Below are 22,655 nucleotides of genomic sequence, written 5' to 3'. Positions count from 1 at the left end.
GTTGTTAATTATTCTCACCAGTCATGTACACTCCTGATAATATAGTTTTATATATAACTCTAGCTTACTAACCCAATATACCTCCTGTCTGTTGTTTTCCCAAAAATTTTTTTCTTATGAGCACACTTAATGAAAATGCAAATGAAGTAGGGCTAATTAGCTAGGTCTAACTAGTTAGAAATGCAAGTTTTGACTTCTTTTAGTTCACTTGATGGTTTTATGACAAGTTATGCTCAAACATTGTGAATGACAGGCATATGTGTACTTTTTAATTTCAACCCTGCTTTAAAATAATTTCTTATAATTCTTTCTCTGATGCTGAATTTTTGTAGGGTGCTTTATCAAGCTAAGGAAAATTGTAATACCATTAGTTTGCTATATGTTCCTTTTCCTTTCTGCTCTTTCCTTATGCTGCATCAACCACGGAAATGCAGCCATTTTCTTTTACGGTTTACACTAAATGCTTTCCATTTTCATGGAAATTTCTAGATTAAATTAAACCAATTTTTCTCTTCATTATTGATTCATTAGTCCTTTAGTCAGCTATGTCTGTAATGATTCTTGTTTAATTATAATCCACAGAAGTTCTATACTGCCTCTCTGGCAGACATACATTCTGTTCTATGATACTTCTGTCATTTCATGAATCTAGAAGAGTAGCTGTGCTAACTTCTGTTTTTCTTATCAGAAAGAATGCAGGGAGATTATTCTTATAAATTTCTCCTGCAAATTTATTTTTTAAGACATGACATCCCACTGTGGGCCTTTCATAAATCTACCTGTACAAAGCACATGTGCATGCATGATATTTGATATATAACCAACATGAGCAAAACAAAATTTAGAAGAAATTTGGAAACCAGAAGAAGGAAGACACTACACTCAGGAGTCCCTCAATATCTTTCATTTTGTATTTTAGTGACAGGAATGATCTCTGCACTAGATGATGACCATTAATGAACTAAAATAGTCTAAATTGAATAATTTTGTCCATCAGTTCTTTTAACACAGAGAATATATTATGCTTCAACTTTTCTTGAACTAAGTTTAAACTATAACAGAAAGCCTTCCTGTAACAATTATATTGGTCATTGCATAGTAAATATGGATTCTGCAATATGTGTTAAAATTCAACAAATGCTTAAGGACATGTTCTATCTTTTCACACAGTTAAGACAGTTCAGTAAACATACATATGGTAATTAATCTTAAAACCATAATTTAAAATTAAATGCATATTTGAGATATATAAATAAATAAATAAATATTTTAATGTCTGCTAGCCATATGCTTCTTTTTTTATATCCTGCATATATATAGAATGAAATGTGGTGGAAAAAATATGCATATTACTCTTACAATGTTACATCCAGAAACAGACAGTAAGCACATTTTTCCCCTTACCTCCTGCCCCAGTTAGGTACTATAATATTTGTATAGAGCTTAGTAGTTTTTATATTTTAGAGTTTCAGAATGGGTGAGCTGTTAGACATCTACTTCTTAAGTAATCTTTAACTAAATAATATCTTTTCAGACTGAGCAAACACCTCTCATTTAGTATGGCTAAGGGCTCATTCCTGCATCCTGTTGAAGTAAGTGGTATCTTTCATGTGGATTTTAGGAGCTTGTCAACCCATTGCCCTGCCATATCTCTGAAAATCCTCTCACTGACCTAAGGTTGTCCAATGTCCCTCTTTGAAACAGGAACAACAGGGTGGGGGGAACCCTGCATATGTACAGAGAAGATAAAGATGAGAATAAGTTATAAGGAAAAAACTGAAAAATACTCTACTGACTTTGTCTTTATGTCTTTTGTACTTGTCATTTCTTCCTTTAAAGCACTAGAGGTAATATTATGAAACCAGAACAAAGACCATTATTAATATAAGCATTGTTACACCTATATGACAATCTGTATAATCGTTGGCTCATCTAGGATTGTCCAGCCTGGAAAGGAAGGATTTGGGAACATCTAACCAGTAGCCCATGGAGTTAAATGCATGAGAAGTCTAACAAGAAGGAAGTGATATGCTCTTCAGAGTTATGCATGGTGGGAAAACATAGGGTTATGGGCATAAGTGGAAATGAGAGAGTCAGACTTGATATATGGAAAAATGACCATGAGGATGCTCCAGCACTAGTCAGGTTGTCCACTGAAGTTATGCTGTCTCCATCTTTTGAATAAAGCCCCTTAGTCTGATCTCAGATTTGACCCTAACTAGAGATGTCCTGAGAATCTTTTTGGCCAGAATTATCCTATGATCCATTATTCAAGGTGTGATCTATAAAATACTGGTTGGAGTGGGCTAATAACACCCCTTGTTATTGCCCAGGATGGCATTGACTTTCTTTTCTTCCAGGACTCAATGCTGTTACTGTCTGACAGAACTCCCAGGGCTTTTTCAACAGAGTTGATCCCATCACCGAGGGTTTTTATTTCCCTAGTGCAGGGCTTTGCATTTCCTAAGGTTCCTGCCAGACCTTTCCTCCAGCATGTCCAGGTCCCTCTGGATGGCAGTCCTACCCTTGGCAGGGGTTAATTAGTCCTCTCACCTGCAGACTTTAAGAACAAGTACTCCTGTGTGTCCTTCACACCACTGATAAAGATGTTAAGGACATATCCTCTATCCTTAAAGATGTAAAGATGTATTCCTGGGAAATGACCCTTCTTATTGGCATTTAGATAGAGTACAGCCCATTAACCACTACCCTCTTAGCCCAACCAGTTGCACAGGTATCTAGTTTCCACCAATCCAGTCTGATATGTCCAACTCGGACAGGAAAATGTTGTGGGAATAAGCATAGAAAGCCTTGCAAAAGCCAGGATAAGTACCATCCACTGGTATTTCCATTTTTCACTCATCCATATATTGTCTGCTCATCACAGAGAACAGTCAAATTGATCAGGCTAGATTTATCCTTAGTAAATTCATGTAGATTGTTCCCACACATCCTGCTGTCCTTCATATTACTAAGAATGTATTCCAAGAGGAGTCAGCCTATGATTCTCCAAAGACAGAAGCAAGACTGACTGATCTGTAGGACTTGGATCAAGCAAATAATCTTGTGTGCTGGTGTTAATTCCACGGGTCTGAATTTAGATGCTTTCAGTCTTAAATCTTAATTGCAGAGGGAGCAGTGTAGTTTACTTTATGTTGACGTTTTCTGATGAAAACACACAAAGTATAGAATTACTGTGAAAAAAGTTTGGGGGTTTTTTTCACTTAATTCCATTTTCTCCACAAAACCCTTCATATAGTGTAAAAATGTTCTAAGGTAGATTAATCAAATTTTGAGGAGATTATTTTTTTTCTTTAACAAATTTGGTGGGCTACATTTGTTTCTTAAAACCATTCTGAAAAATATTTTCTTTATATATAGCTTGCTGTTACCTCAGCTGATTTCATATGGAGTCAGGCTACTTTTCAATACTTTGTACATGTGAGATTGCACAGTAATGCCACTACTGAAATCAGATAGGTAAGTCTGAATCCTGTTTCTTCAAAACTACTAATATACTATAACTGCAGATGACTGGTATTGTTGCAATATATTAAAAGCAAATAAAACACACTGGAAACTGAGAATTATTTTTCTGTTAGGATTCTCGAGTTAGGTGCTTTATTCTTTCATAAATCATATATAAATGTAAGGCTCCAAGTTCATTATGGTTTTATTAAATGAGCAACCTAAAGTCATGCTTAGCAACAAAATTCATTTAAATATCCAAACACAGATCTAAGTATATAGTATAATAAATTTAATATTTAAAATTCTGGCTGTGGCTTCTAGACATCTGTTATTTTCTTTGCTGTGAAGGAGCGAGCTGTTAACAGACAAACATATTTTATATATTTTTTCTTTGCATATTTTAATCTGCTTATGGTAGAAGATTGATTAAGGAGGGGAGGACAGGAGCATATACAGTTTGGGCAGCATCCTGACTCTGGAACAGGATGATGGAGCTTTGTATTGGAACCAGAACAAAGATGCTTATGTGAAAGTGCTATGCACAAATGCTGCCACTGAGCTCTGTGCTGAGGAAGCTCTTAGCCATAAGCCATAATCCATCTATCCCCATCCTCCACCTATTCTCAAAACAGCACATAATACAGCAATGTTTCTAAAACTAGGCATGTGGATAGCAATCTCCTAAGTATTTTCCAGTAAAAAAGAAGAATCTTAATGTTAGAATCCTTCAGTTTGACATCTTTTACATTGATCTTTCACAGCTCAACTGTGCTGACTTGGCTTTCACCTGTGTGAGGGTTGTTGCTTTCCTAAGCACATGAAATGCTTAATGAAGGGGTTAATTTTTCTTCCTGTGTCGTAAAACCTCCAAAATTTTCTCTGGAGTTTTAAAGCTACAAGTGTCAGTGGAGTGGTCATTCCAAACTATAAATGAACTTGTGGGACTTTTTCTATTTTAATAGCAACTGAAGCTGGACTGTGTTCTAATATACAGCAGAAGAGAACAGTAAAGGCCTAAGTTAAGTGCATAAATAGAAGTTCTGCACAACATAAAAAAAATTATTTTTAGTTGTGATCATATTTTTGCAGCAATTTTTATTTTTTTATATGACCACGTATAACTGAGAGTGCTTCAAAGCAATTTTTAAGGCAATGTGGTGATTCAAAACCAGCCCTCTGCCCCATACCACGAGATGTAACATTTTATTGCAAGGCCTATAAAAATTTTGGGTTGTACTGGAATGATTTATCACAATTGTGAGTAACTACTCACTGTATTTCAGTGTTTTGATCCATATTTAGTAACTTGAGGCTCAAATATACTGGGACTGAATTCCTACCCTGGGAGAAAAAGAATCTCATGAAATCAGTGTCTTAAAGGGAAAGCAATAGATTAGACACAGGGAACTAGACACAAGTACTCAGCACATACTACTGTGAAGCTGGCATTTGGAAAGATATTTATAAAGTTGACTACTGGATGTGAATTTAAAGGTTAGTATGTATGATGCTATGCCTCTGAAGAACATATTTTTCCAAAGTTAGAGAAAAGTTGTTGTTTCTTTTGGTTTTGTGAGAATATGAAAGGAATGGAACGGATTATTTAGAATACAATGTGAGTTCATTTAAGACAATCAAAACTATATCAACATGAAATTTTAGTTATGAATGCCTTTGTATCACTGAGTATATGGCACAAATATGTACTTATTCCATTATATAGCATAAAATTGCATTTCACTTGTACACTGGAAGCTCATCTAAATTTTCAAACTCTTTTATTAAACAATAAGTTGGAGTTTCAAAGAGTTTTGGAAATGTGCTAATTCAAAACACTTAAATATCTTTTATGGTGTTGTGGAGAAGCTAATTTACAGACAGCAGGTACCATTTATGCTGAAGAAACTACGTTCAGTGCACTAGGTGAATTAAGGGATTCTCCTTTAAGAAACCTCTCTATAAACAAAATCAGGCTGGCATGGTTTTCATGGTTCCTAAAATAAAGAGGATTCCAAGAATTTCTAGCATTTGTGTCTTAGAAAAATGAAACCCTTTAAATGCACATTTTAGAAAGGAAGAATGGACACATGTACAAATGAAACAAAAAAATGCTGGTAAATGTTTTTTATTCTCAAACATCAATGGATTTATTATATAAAATTACTACCAACATGCTAAATCTCATCTATATTGCCTAAAACACCCTTCAAAGCTAAAGTCTTTTAGCGCCATATATCAACAAAGTGAATATAAATAGAAATTAATGTAATTTTAATTAAACATAAAATCAGGTTCCCAGCTGAAGTTCTGAGGCTTTTCTGACCACTCAAGACTTGGTGAAGATGGAAGCTGGTAGTGCATAGAAATTTCTCATTAAACACACTGGGAACCTGTCAGTGAAAGTTTGATCAGCTACCCAGTTCTGTGTCTTGCTAAATGGTAGGCACTGGCACAAAGACATTAATTTCCATGCCATTGCTACTCCGGTCCCTCGTTTTTTCTTTCTGAGTAAATCTCCAAATTCTTACAGGCCCTAGCTGGGTCGTTGCTACCCTCGGAGAGGTTCCGGAACAGGTGCTGGAGGAAAGCGGGGGCCCAGGGCAGCGTTCCGCGGAGCGAGGTTCGCGGAGGTCGCTCGGCCGGATGGCGCCTGGGCAGCCGGGCACGGCGGGCTGCTGCTGAAGCGGCTGCGGGGCGCCGAGCCGGGCACTGGCCCGGCCTTCCCGGGGGACAGCGGCCGCCGAGGACCGGACAGTGCCGTGGCAGGGAGGGTGCAGCCTCTGCCAGCTCCTTGAGCCGCGGACTCCGGCAGCGCAGTGCCCGCGCACCTGCGTGGGAGCCGCTCCGCGGCCGCCGCCTTTCCAGCGCCCGGGCGGGCAGGTAGGAGCGGGGCGGGCGGCGTTCGGCCCCTCCGTGCCCCGCGGCTGCGCGGGTGCGCCCGCTGCCACAGCCCCGCTACCTCGCAGCGGGCGGCAGGGAGGGCGGCCGGCAGCCCAGGGCGGTCGTCACCGGCGGGGAGAGCCTGTAAACTTTGGGTAAGTGTTGCGCGGGCTTAGCGCCTCTCGGCGCGGGGCAGCGGGCGGAGAAGGGGTAGCGGAGCTTTGCGGAGCCCCGCGCGGCTCTTGCCGCACCGCCGCCCCAGCGCGGAGCGGGCGCGGAGTCGGGGGGCGGCGCCCGGGGGATGCGGGCGCTGGACAACAGGTACCGCAGCTGCGCGGGGGCGGGAGGGGCTGCGGAGGGGGTGTCTCCGTGTGCGTGAGCGATAGCGCGTGTGTGTCTCTGTGTGTCTGTGTCGCTGCTCCCCTCCCCCCTGCCGCCCGGCCGGGAAGGGGGTGGGAGATGTGCTGGCGCACCGCTGCTTAAAACCGCGCCGCCCGGAGGCGCCTGCCCGTTCCCGAGAGGAGGGCGGCTGCGGGAGCCGCGCTGTGCCGCGGAGAGCGGCGAGAAGCGGGGCCGAGGGCGGCGGTGACCCCGCGGGGCCGGGCCGGGCGCGCTGGGCTGCGGCAGCCGGCGGCGGGGCGGGGCGGGGGGCTGGCGGCGGTGTCGCCGCCGTCGCTGGCGGTGGCCCGGCTGGATGGCCGGTCCCGCGGCTGCCCAGGGCGCCGGGCTCTCTCGCATCCCGGGGCCGAGCGTTCCCTCCGCCCGCATCGCACTGCAGTAAGTTGGCGAGTCGCTGGGCGGCCGGAGCGGTGGGAGCCGCGGAACCGGGGGGGCCGTGATGCGCGGCCGTGTGTCTGGGCGCAGCCGAGGGGCTAAGCAGAAAGTTGTAGCTAGCCGTGCTGTGTTGAATTGGTCACGACGCGTCGCTTTGATTTCTAGTTACGGCCAATTTGCCTCCTTGACCTATATCACTTTGCTCAACCCCAGTCAGTGTCCTGATGCTGCCCCTGGTAGCCGGGTTCAAAACGCTGAAGTGCTGAGGCATCCAGTGTACATGCGAACATAGCGAGGACGCAGGAAACAAAAGATGCAGCTGCAAACTTAGGCTTTAAAGGCTGGTCTTCTTAAACTTTACGTGTTGATGTTACAAGCTCATTCTTGTGCTTTGGGTTTGTTTTGTTTTGGGGTTTTTTGTTTGTTTGCTTATGTTTGTTTGTTTTGTGGCCCAGTGTTGTTCTGATTCTTTTTTAAGAACACTTTTATTTGTCAGAAGTGAATGTAATTGCATCTTTCATTCTGAGTGTCCTGTTTTGGAGGTGAATTAAAGGTTTTCTCATCAGATTACCATACTGTAGGTATTATTTTTCCATACTTAAACAAGCAGACTGTAGGATCTTCAGTTCTTCATTGTTTGACTGTTTATTCTACAAATTTAGGTAGAACTTTATTAATTTTTAAAAGCAGTTTTATCTGGTTAATGTAAGTTTAGAAAAAAAAATGGAAAACTTATAAAACCCTATCGTAAAATAAAAGACGCAATGCAACAGGATGGGGAAAACTAGTAATTGTGGCAGGAGACATAATCTTTTAAGTTTTTATAAAAGCTACTTGACACTTCCTACTTCCATTTAGTTTAAATGACCTAATGTAGCGAGGTAATAGTTTTCCTTTGCACTTGAATGGTATGATGCACATATTTAGAAAGTCATTATGCATCCGGGAAAAAATAAAAATCCATACCAAGAACCTAATATGCATTCCCAGATGACTGGACTTGTGCTGTGCTTTATGGATAACATGACAGGAAATAACTCCCTTGTTTCTCCCCAAAGTGGTAATCCAGTATTGCTCAGAGCCTGAAATGTCTATCTGGTACAGAAGGAAAACAAGCATCAAGAAACATGGGACATCACAAAGCAGCACTTTCCTCCAGGGGCTTCTCTTGTCTCTTGTTCATTTGTCAAGGTAGAAGGACTTTGTTGTTTATCATGGCAGGGAAGGCCTGGAACAATTATTCAACAGTCTGAAATGTTTGTGGAGTGATATGTTTTATGCTGTGGATTTGAAATATTTGGGTCTAATTGTGTTAATCTAATTTAGGGGCCTGCAAACATCAGGAGTTACTGTTCTTAAGCAGATTTCTGAAAGCCCCCTTATATTTTTTGAGGAAGAAGTATATATGAATTGTTACGTACTAGCTGAAATCATCTTTTTTAAACACCTGTAGGTGTCTTGAACAGTATTCAGTAGCAATGCATGAATGAAGATATTTTTTATGAGTTAATGCAGTATGAAAGCAATAAAGTTAATTGTTTTAAAGAGCACTAGATATTAGGTTTTTACTTACAAGGAGGATCTGCGCTGTTTCTGCTCTGGAACTGTCATTCAGGTGTCACTATAGGATGGGTCTAGGTACCTCTTGCCTATGGAAAGAGATCACTGGAACAGAAATGAAGAGAATGATAAGAGAGTTGTAGGAAAGCTGTTAAAGCAGCATTTTAGTAAAGCAGAGTGTAAATAGCACATTTGGGAGTAAAATAATAGGTTAATACTGGAAAACTTCAGTCAGCTGGCTGGATAGCTGGACTGGGCTTCTTTAGTTTTGTATGTGCATGTCAGCAGCACTGAGTTCTTCTGAATGGCACATATAGAATGAAAGATAATAGCTTGAAGTCATGCTTTAGATTTAATGTAATAAAAACTGACAGCATATAGCATAGACTCATGGAATATCTCAGGTTTTGAGTGATTCATAAAGGTCATCGAATCCAGCTCCCTGCTTCTCACAGGACTACCTGAACCTAAACTGTGTGACTAAGAGCATCGTCCAGATGCTCCTTGAGTATAGATAATATATGATGTTTCATTCTCTTTGAATTGTTATGACCTTTATTAGATCATAGGTAAATTAAGCCTTCTGCATACAATTTTAACAAGTCTTTTTAAGGCCTTGATGGAAAGTGGATGACGAAACATTTTTATCTGTATCTGGAATTACGAACGAGTGGTGACAATTAGAAGGGAGTGGGTTACAGAAACAGTTGGTCTTGTTTTGTGGTTTGGTGTGCTGGATCAAGAGAATTTCAGCCAGACTTCTACCTGTGGATGGAGAAGGTACTTGTGAAAGACATTTATGTTTATTTTAAAGTTATGATGAAGTTCTCCCAGTCAAATCTGGGAGACGTCAATACTATGCAGTGCTGTGGAAGAAAAAGATTCTGGCCTCCTGAAAGCTCCCTACAGCCTGTTGCTATCAAGTAAAGTTTGCAACCTGCTTCAGGAGTTCCCACCTGAGCTTTGCATTACTGTTTAAAGTGAAAAAGATACCAAGAATATGGACTACACTTTCTGGGTGTAATTCCCAATTTTTTTTACACTTGTGTAGATGAGGTTCCAAGTGTTATTTGGAAGGAATTACATAGCATTTCACAGCCAGTTTAATCAATAGAAGCTGGTATAAAGGTTAAAGCAAATCATTTTGTGACAAAAAATTCCACGTAAAGGATCTCTTGACCTTCAGTTGTGAGTTCCTTCAGTCAGTTTATTGTTTCCTGTGGCACTTCCAAAATAATTAGTAACAGTAATAGAAGACTTATGGCAATTACTTGTCCATAATTTTAGTTTTTCATAACCATACTTTATTAACAATTTTCTCTTCAGGGACTACTTTTATAGCTAAACCAGCAAATTTACAGTACTGGAAAGCTGAAGAAGTGACTTGCTGGGTCTCACCGAGAAGGGTTTGATGTTTGTACTTATTTTTAATACCTTGCCTAAAAGAGTGAAAAAAAGTTAAAAATTTGGGCTTTGAAACTGATACCGATTTTGTCAACCTGACCTAGTTTTCAGTACACTAACAATGCTCTTGCTATGGATAGAAATGATCTAATGCGGGTAAAGTATTTAGGCTAATTTAGGAAATTGAGAAGTAAATATTTATTTATTTAGTTGGAATTGAGATGGGTAACTGTCCCCAAACACCCTGTAAAATAGCTTTATGCAATGTAGAACACATTTTCTTTTTTAATTGTTTCTGAAGAAAATAAAAGACTCCTTTGAATAATGTTTGCAGCAGTTTAGCCCTGAAGGGATATAGTTAGTTTGCCACAAATTTAAAAGCTTAACAAATGTAAGTATTTGGAGGCTGTTTAATTATTTCTTACCCCTAAATACAAGTTTGGAATCTAAGTGTACAATTCTGACACTATTGTTTTGCCCTAAACTATTTTTGAAAAAGTAAATAAAGACAAGCAGAGTTGTAGACATGTTTGTTAGTTCAGTATTGCTACTTAGACTTCCAATTCTGGGGACCAATTAGCTTTTTATTTTTAGATGTTTGTTGTTTACTATAGAAAATCATTACTAAAATGACCTCTAGATACTTCTTTCTTCTCTGTTAGGGATTTTAGGAATGCCTTTTTTTTATGGTGGCAAAAATATTCAGTTAATACAAATGCCATGAATTATTTAATTATGTTTAGGTTGATTTTCAGCCCTGTTTTGATTACTTGGTTTGAAATCGTTAAGGTATTTCTTTCGTTAAACATTCAATGGGATGTTTAGTGCTCAGTAGTTGTAATAAGAAACTCACTCTCTAGTCCTTGCAGTAGTAACAATCTCAACAGATGCGTGATGAAAATTTTCATGGAAGTTTACGTTGGTGCATTCAAATCTGTGAGCCTTCTGCTGTGGCATGGTGCTTTGCTTGCCTTTTGGGTTGCCTTTTGGATATTGCTTATGAAGCATTCCAATGTATTGTTGGTTTAGTCAGGGAATGGGGAAAACTCACATGGTTAGTAGAAATGTCTTTCTTTTCTCCTTTGTCTTTTGAAGTATATAGTGTGAAGTAAAAGCAATAAGTCAAATTTATTCTCTTTGGTCTAAATATTTCCCCAGGTGGACACTTCTGATTTATACACTGGTTTGAGTTTGGAAATTACCTGAAATCAATCCTGAATGCTCTTGAAGTATGTGTGGCTTTTCCAAGACAAATTTGTATATTTGTGGTCTTAGAGAGCTAATTTTAGGTGAAATAGAGGAATTGCAAATAGTAAGGCAGCTGTATCAGCCTAGGAGAAAACCTCAGGTGGTGTGAAATCAGCAAAATTTGCTGTCTTGTCTTCTGAAAGGCAAAGTAGTGTTTTCTTCTAAATCTAGAGATTATGGCCTAGACATAGACATAGACTATGAACCACTGTGTCCCGAGACTCAAGGGTCTGCTGCTGGTTTTGCCTCTTAATTGTGTGTGAATTTTCTCCTGTTTCCTGCATGAATTTATGAATTAATCAAGTGAATGGGAAGTAATATTATGCCAGAAATATGTTTTAAGAACAGGAAGAAGGAAAAAAGACAATAAAGGAAAAAAAAAAGAGATAACATTTATAGCCAAAAAATTGATACTGAAGTAGATGAAAAGTGAAAGATATGTGATTGCAAGCAGGAATGAATTAAGCAAGCAAAAGGAAATATAATGGCTACCTTTTTTCTTCTTTTTCAATTATTTTTTCTTTTTAATCTTCAATGAAAACCTTTGAATAAACTTAAAGATTTCTGTGAAAAGGTTTTAGGTTTAGATATGTAAAACTCAATTTAATCTCCTTTCTGTAACCATAGGGCTGCTTTTGTACACCCCTAGAATATTTTACTCAATGTCTTTACTTTGTCTGTTTCTTTAGATTTTGATAACTTGCCCATAATGTATAAATAAAGTTTTAAAAATGTTAAAAGTATACAATAATCTATTCTGTCTTCTATTCAATGTCTAAGTACCATCTGGTTGCCTTCTGTCTCTGCTATTATTACTAATGGAAAGTCAAAAGCACCTGCTGGGGGAAATTTTAATTTTAAGATGAGCATCCTTTATAGGTCAGATGAAGCACATTCTGGATGCATCCAGGTCTCTTAAATCATTATAAAGGGTGCCTGGCTGGTGTGACTTGTTCACAGTTTAAAATCTAATTTTAAGACATCCGTCTTTGTGTGAGATAAATTATACCCTTGGATATTTTCTCAGATAGGCAGGTAAGGAAGAATTTAACTCTTAAGAAAGTATTGAGTCTTCTCCATGCATTACTGAATATAAACACAAAGTAAAATAGCCTTAAAACAGTAGTTCATTAGAATGGGCCATGTACCAGGAGTTAAATATCAAAGGATCTATTTTTAAACATATCTAAATAAACAAGTAGTCTGGAGCATTTCTATTTTTCTTCATGACCCAAAAACAGGACTATGGTATGTTTTTACCAAAAAGTCTGTCTTAATTAGTTATTGATATAAAATATTCCAGCAATGCTTTTTAATGAAAAATAAAATTACAGGCTTTTCTAAAAATTCTGGATTTACTTTGAAACTCTTAATCCTTAGGCATTTAGGTTTACTTTGTTCTACATGTCATACACATTGAAAGACTACTGCATCTGTGGTAAGGTTTATCTTGATATGCTGTTGTAAATTTAAAATTGTGTAGTACTGCAGGTACTTCTGCTCAGGAAGTACAGTGGGTCATTTTGTTTGTTTTTACTTTAAAAGCACTCATGCAGATGTTTGTGTTTAAACAGTCTGACAACTTCCATGTCAAAGAATTCAAACCTTCTAAACATCTCATACAACAGAAATATAAAAATTTGCACTGCCCTTTGTTAGGCTTAGTGATGTTGACACAACTTCATCAAAGTAGAATGGCTGGAGGAATCCTGGGAAACCTTTTGGATATTCTTAATAACAGTATAGTACTCTGATAAGAATTTTCTTTTGCTTCCTCTTTAAAATTAAAATGCCAAGTAGTTATTTTGTTTTCCTCACATTGTAGAATACCGTGTTAAGTTATGAAATGTTTTGCTTTTGTAAATTCAAAACAGTTACTCCTAGAAAAGCTTTATGTTCTGGCTCAGACTGTTTCCTATAAATATTCACCCAGAAATTACAAAACCAGCTTATATGAGCATTCAATAGGTTTTTCCACCCTGTATTGCACAGTACACCAGGAAGGTGATTTTGACATATCTCTGTTGGTGTTGAGAAAAAGAGTTGTGATGAATATCCAGTACTTATATCTAATTACCTGTTCTGTGAACAAGAAGTTGTTCAAGACTCTTTGAAGGATTTTTGTGTGTTCTTGTTTAGGTGTGATGAGCTGATGAAGTCAGGGTAGGTCTATCTGTCAGTGACAGAAGAATTTGTAGAATCTTTCAGGTACAGTTTTCTAGCTAGCAAGAGCATACCCAGTCATATTTCAGTGCAGTTTAACAACCAGGTAGCTATAAAGGAAACTAATAAGAATATATGGGCTACAGAAAAGATCTTATACTTTTAAGAGCACTCCTTCAGGGTTTAGGCCGTATTCCCTCTGACCTTAATTCAGGGCACATGCCTGATAATTGTGGTCACTCCATGAAGCTTTTTTGGTTTGGATCTTACATTAGTAAGATCTTACCTTTGGATCTTTCATCAAAATGCTGTCCATCTAAACGAAGAGATGACCCTTTCAGTATCCTAGTATGATGATATATTGAGACAGTGAGTTCGGCATGATTAGTCCAGGACCCTAACTAAAATGATAAGAACTCCTATGGGGGTGGAGTAATGCTTTCATCATCTAGAAACCTTGAAAGCTTCTGTAATTCATCCATAATTCATCTACCATCTTAAGGTAAAATTAAATAAAAGCATTATTTTCAAAATCCAAAGTAAACTACTCTGGAACATGGACTTTTAATGAGAGCAGTTGTAGAACTGAGACATTCTTGCTTTGTTTATTTGTACTAAAATCAGGTCAAAATCTATGTATCCTGACAAGTTACAACTGCTTAGATTTGTTATTCTGTGAAGCTCCAGTTTGTCTTGCGTTATTTACATTCTTGGCCGGTTTTCACTGGAAAGCATCACCAGCAGAAAAGGTTTTCCAATTATTGTATGTATTTCTTGTCATGTTCTGCAGTTTTCATTCAGATTCAAATGCTTCATCCCTTCCCCATGTAGAGTTCTTTAATTTATTCGGGAAAAGTTTCATTACTCCTCCCCTTGTCTCGTTTGCTGCTCTTATTCTTTGGAAATGCAAATATGCATTTGACAGAGCAGGTGCCATCTCTTTTAAGCTGAGAGCAAATTATTAACCCGTGAAGGAATAAAATGCTATTCCTCTCCAGGGAACATGATCCACGTATCCCAATATGAGATCTTGTTTCTGAGCCTTATGTTTTCATATCAACATGTGTGTTGATAACTATGCTTCATAGTAACAAATGATTATGAATCACATGTATAGATCATTATTGCATGTTAATATCAAAATTTATTTTCATCCAGTTCTGTGTTTGAGGGACATGCAGACATTTTACAAAGGTGCAATGAACCTGTATGTCTGCTTTCTTTATATAACCTAAATGTCTCAAACACTTTAAACCACTGTCTTCTACAGCCATTTAAATGTTTTAGGGATATGCAAGAAACAGTGTGGTTGTTTAAAGGAAAGTTCATTGTGAAAAGCACAAAGTTGAGAGAGATTTTAAACTGTTAAAAAATACAGCACCTGAAGGCAGAACAGCTGTGGTAATGATTTTCAATCTGTGGGTGTTGAAGAAGAGAAGATAATACTGAGTCTTACCGTGTCTTCAACAATGTTGTCATTGATTCTTCAGATTTAGCACTTGCTCCACTGAGTATTTCTTGATTTAAGATAGCCTAATAGAATGGAAGAGGAGGAGGGAAGGAAAGAAATTTCATGACAGCATAACCTTTCTGGCTTAATTCTTTAAAAGCCTTATAAATACTATTAAACACCTTAAAATGGTTGTGAATAGCATGATGAAGACCTTACATATGGTCATTAAGTTTATCGTGGTGAAGAATCTTGTGTATTGTAGGCAAATTCTTTTGAAGAGTTGATAATGCAGATTACATTCCTCTACATAGTTGGAGTTGGATTCTGTAAATGACAGCAAGCATAATTAAAAGTAAATGGAATGTATTCATTGGGTATTATCTAGATATTTTTGAAAACTATATATTTCTAGTAAAATATTTTGTTTGTATGTCCCTTCTTGTGAAAGTATGTGTTGCATATGTGGCAAGTGAACATCCACACTACAGAGTGTGGTAAACATTGTAACATTTACTACTTTTTTCCAGAGACAAATAATTATTATTAATGAGTTTGTCTGGTTTGGTTTGGGTTTTTTTTGGGGGGGGGGGGGGAGGGGCTTGTATTTGTTTGTTTGTTTGTTTGTTTTGGGTTTTTTTCTGGGGGAGTCAAATTCTGCACATTGTACTGAAAATTCAGTGTGGCTTATGTATGTCCTTACCAAGTCACTATTAGAGGGGCAGGTGAGTGGGGTAGTTCTTCATCCTTCTTAAAAGCATAAGGACAGATTTACTGGATGAGTGTCTGTCTGGACTAGTATGATGTCTCCTAACAGTGATTATGAAGAAAAGAATAGAAGAATAAGCTGAGGATGTCCAGAGTGTTCCTTCAGGTTCTAACACTCTGTACACATTTATTGTTTTAAAGATGTCTGAGATAGGCCAGTTTAATTTTGAAGATGGAAGAATTCTAGTGTACTCTCACTTTTTATGTTCCATCTTTTTTGTCCTCTTTTTCCAATTCTGCTGTTATCAAATTTGCAAATCTGAAAAAACCCTTCATTATTCAGAATCCAAGTATACCAGGGATCTATCTATACAAAGAAATAAATTTATTTATTCTGAATTTTTTTTCGGAATACTTTTTCTCTTGAATGCTGTCAAGCACTGAGCCGATCTTTTCTGATTATAATTCCAATTTTTTATTATATTTCTGAGTGGTAACTCATCAGTAATGAGCTCACTGGTCATCACTTTAAGTGCATTGCTACTTTTTTTTTAATGTACATTACTGTAGATTTATCAATGCTGAGTTATATAAATCTATTCCAGTGGGAAGTGGAGGACAGCATTAGCAAGCAAGAGAAAGGACAATCAGACTATTAGAGGATTTAGGACCTATATCATACCTAAATTAAGTTTCTGCTCTCTAAATCCTTTACTGTATCTATCCTTAAAAACATTTTGGTGTCTGTGTTAAATATTTCATTGGTATGGATGTAATAACAGCTAGAATAATGACTTACTAATCCATTGGAAAAGGGTTGTTTTTCTTTGTGAATAATATATAGTGAACTTAAAATTTTTTTAAAAGATACCTTATGCAACAATATCATGTGTCACTCCTATTATATAAATTTAGTAATTTAAAGAATTAAAACCAAAAATATTTTAAAAATATTTTTGAAATGTTTACTTTTTTTGCTTTTCTGTGTTTTCCAATCTTCTAATCTTAACCTAATACAACATATTCTGCTGCCCAGGACATCAATACTTGAACTTCGTTAATTTTGAATATGGATGTGTTTATATAAGTATTTGTGTATATATAAATATGTGTATATATACGTATAATTTTATATAAATTTCTATTGACTACTTGCTGAATATGTCAGCAAATATTTATTGCAGTTGTGAACATGATTAAATTTATAGCAGTCAGAATCTGTCTGACTGTTTAGTTACTTACAGGAATTGCACTTTGAAGTGGTAGTTAGAGAAACGGTTCCTACCCAAGTGGCTGACCCTGGCTGGGGTCACATTAGATCTGAATGAAGTCCAGTACATGACAAATGTTTTTATTTCAATCATATGCCCAACAGAAGTCAGCTCTGTAACTGGGACTGTCTTTGTATGCATTACTACTAAATATTTGGCCTTATACTGCAATATTTCTATTATTATTTTTTAAAAAATCAACATCTCCATATATCTCTTTTCATATAGCAGTGGGAACATGGAGTTGATCACATGGACCATGGTGCCTAGTCATTTACAGCCTCAGGACATATGTCATAAAATGCCTCATGCAGATTGGGGTTCCCTGAGCCTCGATTTTGCACACCCTTACCAGAAGCCACAGAATGTTCCTATGGAATATAAAACATAACCTAAGATTTATAATACCAGACTAAGTCATTAAAACAAAAATGTTACAAGAAGAGAGGACTAAATAGACAGATAATTTTGGTTTAGAATAAAATCTGTGTCTGTCTGCCTTCTGTGCTCATCTGTGAAGATATTTAAGCAAAGCTGTTACTGTCATAATTTTTTAAGGTCTTGTATTCCAAATATTGAAGAAGGTGTAAACAGCATTACATCTTAATTTTGAAGTGTGACTGTTCACACTGGGAGGCTGTTTCCAAGGATTGTACTTCTGTGAATTTGATGAGCACACTTAATTGAAAACAATATATTTCCCATAAATTATTCTGTATGAACTACTCATCATTATTTATAATGCTTGTAAATACAAAATGCTTATAAAGTATGTAGCTTGGAATTACATCATTTTTATAATCCTTTTAGTAAAAGTTACAGTTCTGTGACATGATACATGAATCTAAGAGAAATATTGTCTGGTATTTTATACTCTGAACTAATGAGATAGACCTGTGCCCCTTGCTAGGTGTACAGTAGAAGAATTTACATTACAAAGAAATCTAAGCAATTTTAGCTCAGGAAGATAGGTCTTCAGTAAAAACTATTGAAAAGTTTCTGGACTAGTAAAATTAATGAATACTGAATGCTGTCAAATGACTGTATTAGTCTGTGGATCTGAATGTAAGAGGTGAATATGGTAAAGCAAGGCAGTGGTAAATGAGGAAGGCTGATGCTGTCAGACTCCTGTTCCTACTCCTTTTAAAGTTTACTTACTCTAAGTATATTGAGATATGAGCAATGTTTCTAAAACTTCAAAGTTTTGATGAAAAAATGTTGTATAGTTTAAAATCAATGCATCATAATTCTTACCATTGAGGTGTGGCCTCTGGTGTTGTGAGTTTATTTTCTGTGTATTTGTGTCGTTGCCCTTGTAGCAGATGCATGGAAAGCATATGCAGATAGCTTCTAACCCCCTCATATGTTGAGGAGTTGTATTAGACCATGATGAATTCCTGCCTCTGGAGCTTGAACTTTTAACTTATTTTTTCTATTTGTCTTGACCATGCTATATTGAAACTGTTTACAGATCTGTTTTCTAGAAGTAGGCAAAATATATTCATTAATTCTTAGAGAATTAAAATTTCAGTCACCAGTCTCAGATACAATCATCTCTCCTAGTGCACTGTTGTTTCTGTGTATTCCTCTACATTGTTAATTAGCTGTGCATTATGTGATAGTTTTTTTTTGGTTGTATAGATGCTATGGTAGTAAGAGTCTTAGAAATATGAAATAATAGCAGTATAATCTAGAGAATTCTTTAGTTACAGTATATATTTCTCACTCTGCATGAGAATACATACTCAGTCATACATAGAACTAGGTCTGTAAAATAAAAATGTAAGCCTTTTCCTACACTGTAGAATCATAGTCAATGAAATGTGCATCAGATGAGCTCAGCTCACAGTTATTTCCCTTATTGTCCATTCTTTTTTATAATATTTTGTAAGAAATACTGGTTACATTTCCTCAAACAGATCACCGAAAGAGCAGCTGAAGAAAGTTGTAACTATGTTTGTCTTATATTCCATTTTACATCCCTTGACTGCCCCTGGAGCCCTGGTTTTTACATCTCTGCTGCTGCCTCCTTCATTTCCGTGTCCTTGAGCTATTCCTGCTTTTCTTTTCCACTGGATGTTGATAATGCACTCGGGGGATTAGTAGCTGTGAAAGTGAGACCTGCTTGACCTCAAATGGTGATAAGGCACAGCTAGTGGTGACTATGGTGGAGGCAACTACAGCAGAGAGAAACTGAATTTCTACTCTACAAGTCAGCTATTTAGTATTTTTTTTGGTGGTGGTTTTGTTTTTAGTTTGTTTTTGTTTTGTTTCTGTTGTTTGGTTTTGATGAAGTTGGTTTATTTGGCTGTGAGTGTGTATGTCTCAAGATTGGGGGAAACTGGCATGTCTAGGAAATTAAGGGGGAAAAAGAGAAAGAATCACAGTATGCTTTATTTATTTATTTATTATATTTAATTATTTATGTAAAGAATTATTGCCTTGCAGAGTAGGTGAGAGCTTTCCCCCCTGCCCCACTCTACTGGAATAGAATTCCAGTAAAACTTGAGGATGCTTTCATGTGTTTGACTTAGTTTTGTCTTTTTTCAATTTTTATATCTGCTTTGATTAGTATGGACCTGATACAGAGGATAGGGAGTTTGCTGGTATCTTTTTACTAGTGGGTAGTCACTGCTCAGATTGTCTTATGCACAGTCACACTTGATTTACCTTTTCTTTCAGTGTGGATTGGCTGTATTTCCATTTCAAAATATTTACTTTTCTACTTGGGATGATTACAGCAGTTAGTGATATATGAAGAGTCATTCTGCTTTTCTGTTTACTGAGTGCTGTGGCTAAAATTTAGCAGTGTGTAGAAGTGAGCGGCTCCTAGGCAAAGATGCTTGGAGTTCAATGAGTCTTTGCTTTTCAAATGAAGGAATGGACTGTATTATTTGTACATATTGCACTCTGAGGATTGCTTCTTTAGACACCCAAAGTACTACTGCTGAGGATGGTTGTGAGAGAAGATAACAGATATTGACTGCCAGAGCAAAACAGAAGTAACAGTTGGTAGGAACAACCAGGCACAATCAAATATAATCTGTCATTTTTCCTCCCTCCCCACCTTTTTTTTGTGTGTGTATGTGTGAGAAAGATGTTTACAACTATTTTCTTGATAGGTTAAAACACAGTGATAAATGGTTGTGTGTTTGAGAGATACTCTGGAAATGCCATTGGGTTTTTCTGTTAACCTGAGTGGAATCGTAGTGATCACACCTTGCTCAGGCAGAGAAGAAAAAATACATCTGCTGATGGGTCCTCTTGAATCACAAGAGTGTGAGAATGGGAGGTGGAAGATTGAAGAATGTCACATTCCTTCCCAGGGGTGAAAGGGGCCAGGACTGCTCACAGTCTGTGTGCCAGGCAATGTGCTGTGGCTTTGGAATGAGTAGGGTGAGGAATCTTCGAGGGCATGGCCCCTAGTGAATTCCAGAACCCAAGAGGAACAAACATTCTTTTGGTGAGTGAGCAACATCCAGTTAGAGAGGTGTGAAGTGGTGCTCAGCAGAAAGGAGCACACTGGGATCAAGGATAAATTGGAGGCTCTCATGTCTGGAAGGTGTCAAGGGCATAAAAGGTTCTTTGGTAAGGGAAAGAAAAATGTGTCTTCACGTTGATGTTGCAATTACTGTGATTTCATATCAAGTTGTTAGAAATTTTTTATGATGTTTTTCATTTTGTTTTTTTTTTTTATTGCTAGGATTCCAGTTTGGGCCTATTTTGACAGGCATATCATCTGCATGACTAAAGCCATTCTAAATATGAAAAAGAAATGCTGCCTTACATCATTCATATTCAAACAAACCCAAACCAGACCAGTCCCAAAGCCAGATCACCCATGTGAAGTGATATTGCAAAGCCAGTGACATTCTTTTTGTGTGCTGGGGGGGGGGGGGGGATGAGAGTTAGCTTCAACATACATCTTGGGTATTTTAAAATTACTATTTATATCTGTAAAATTTGACTAACAAATACTAATAATCTAAGAACATTGGCTGTGCTATGAAAAGATTGGAGTTATTAGGTAATGGCCATTTAATGAAGTTCATAGGAACTTTTGTTCTATTTGTAAATCAGATGTGAGATAACATGAAGCTGTACTGATGCAGAACATTATTGTTCTTTTGAAAGGGGTTTCAGACTTCACCAGGGAATTTCTGGGCATTTTCCTCTGTGTATCTGTTATAAAGTAACAGCTCTGGTGCACTGTAAACAAGGATAGTATGCTTCTTTATGGGAAGTATTTGTTTATATATTTATAATTTGTTTATGTAATCAGAAATCTGAACTTTATGCATACTTTGGTGTTTTACAGCGATCTCATTTTCAAAAGTAACCAAAGATGGAAGGTCATGGTGTTCAGCATTAAAATTTATAGTTGCTCTCTGTGTCAGAGAAATAGTCTTAAAAGAGAGTAGACAATAACAAGACATGACAATATATTTTCTTTATGTTCTTATAGAGCAGGTGAAGTGCATTTAAGGTATTTGTCATGATGAAGTTTGTTCACAGTGTTGACACAGGCTGAAAGAATTGTCCCACTCTTTCTCCCAGTCCATGGGCCTTCGTGTGGCTGTGTCACCTGCGCTGTTTGCAGTGCATCTTCTGTGGGGACTGAGATGGCACAGTCAAATGTGAGAGTAGTACTAGACTGACAGATCACCACTTCTGGCCACTCCAGGACTGTGGCTCCATGGCTGCTTACTTTTGTGAGGTGAGTGATGCTTTTGGCTGCTCTGCTGCTGCCACAGCAGCACAGGGTGTTACTGATGGGGGTGTGAGTGGGAGGGAAGGGAGCCAGCAGGACTCATCTCCTGGGAAGGCTGGGACTCCCCATGTAACCCCTGCATCTGCAGCCATGGAGCTCTTTCCCATATGTTCCAGTCAGTCCATGAACCTCACCCGTTTAGCAATAGATGAATATTAAGGGCTTAACTTAGTGGAAATGCTACAGCTCTCTAAATTTTTCAGAATGTTTTTCATGAAAAGTATTTAAGCTAGGTAAAGAAAGTACTTTGGGACATGTTGTTCCATTTATTTTTTAAGACTATCCTCTGTAGAAATCATTGGAGAGTTTTTAGAACAGATGGCATGATGTGGGCCATTGTAGTGCAATTTTCTTTGGAAAATTCTGTGTCCCAGGGCAAGTTTACCACAAATGGAGCAATCGTGATGTCCCACAAAAGAGAAAACATGTGTTTTTGCAACATTTGATAGATCAGAAAAGTATGCATAACTCTGCCAAGCAAGCAAGTCTATTTTCAGTAAAATATTTTGGGGCTTTTGGAGTATTTTGAAAATGATAGTACGGTAACTATTCTGGCTATTCAGGAATAGTTATTACAACCAAAATTTTAAACATCAATAAATAGAGTATTATTTGAATTTATGACTGTCAAGAAGACATGTTTGATCTTTCTCCCCTCGAATTTTTGGCAGAAAAAGAATATACATTTTTTTGTTAATGCTGTTTACTGATACATTTTATTTTATATGTTATATGCAAAGGAATACTGCATAGATAACAAAATAGAAATAATGCAGAGTAATCTTTCTGGTTCGCAAATAATCAGTGGAAGTATTTATCTAGTCTATTGTCTGTGCTAACTTGGACTTGGTAATTAAGCAACACTGTTGTAGGAGGTCTGCTTTTGTCTTCAATACTTGTTATTAAAAAGGCTAGATAAATTTTGTGAATAATAAAAGTAGAGATGAAATATGCA

General features: G+C 37.6%; 1 protein-coding gene across 1 annotated transcript in view; it reads left to right on the top strand.

Moving 5' to 3' along the window:
* Positions 1 to 6,989: 6,989 nt before the first annotated feature.
* The window catches only part of DGKB (diacylglycerol kinase beta), a 331,799-nt gene continuing 316,133 nt past the window's right edge, over positions 6,990 to 22,655 (top strand). The window contains exon 1 of the mRNA XM_058833546.1: positions 6,990 to 7,128. The gene's annotated coding sequence lies outside the window, so the exon portion shown is untranslated. The remainder of the gene's footprint in view (positions 7,129 to 22,655) is intronic.

Source organism: Poecile atricapillus, chromosome 2 (assembly GCF_030490865.1).
Source record: "Poecile atricapillus isolate bPoeAtr1 chromosome 2, bPoeAtr1.hap1, whole genome shotgun sequence".
In the NCBI taxonomy this organism is placed as follows: Eukaryota; Metazoa; Chordata; class Aves; order Passeriformes; family Paridae; genus Poecile; species Poecile atricapillus.
The sequence above is the reverse complement of the archived record's forward strand: the minus strand, read 5'-3'. Positions and strand labels throughout refer to the sequence as shown.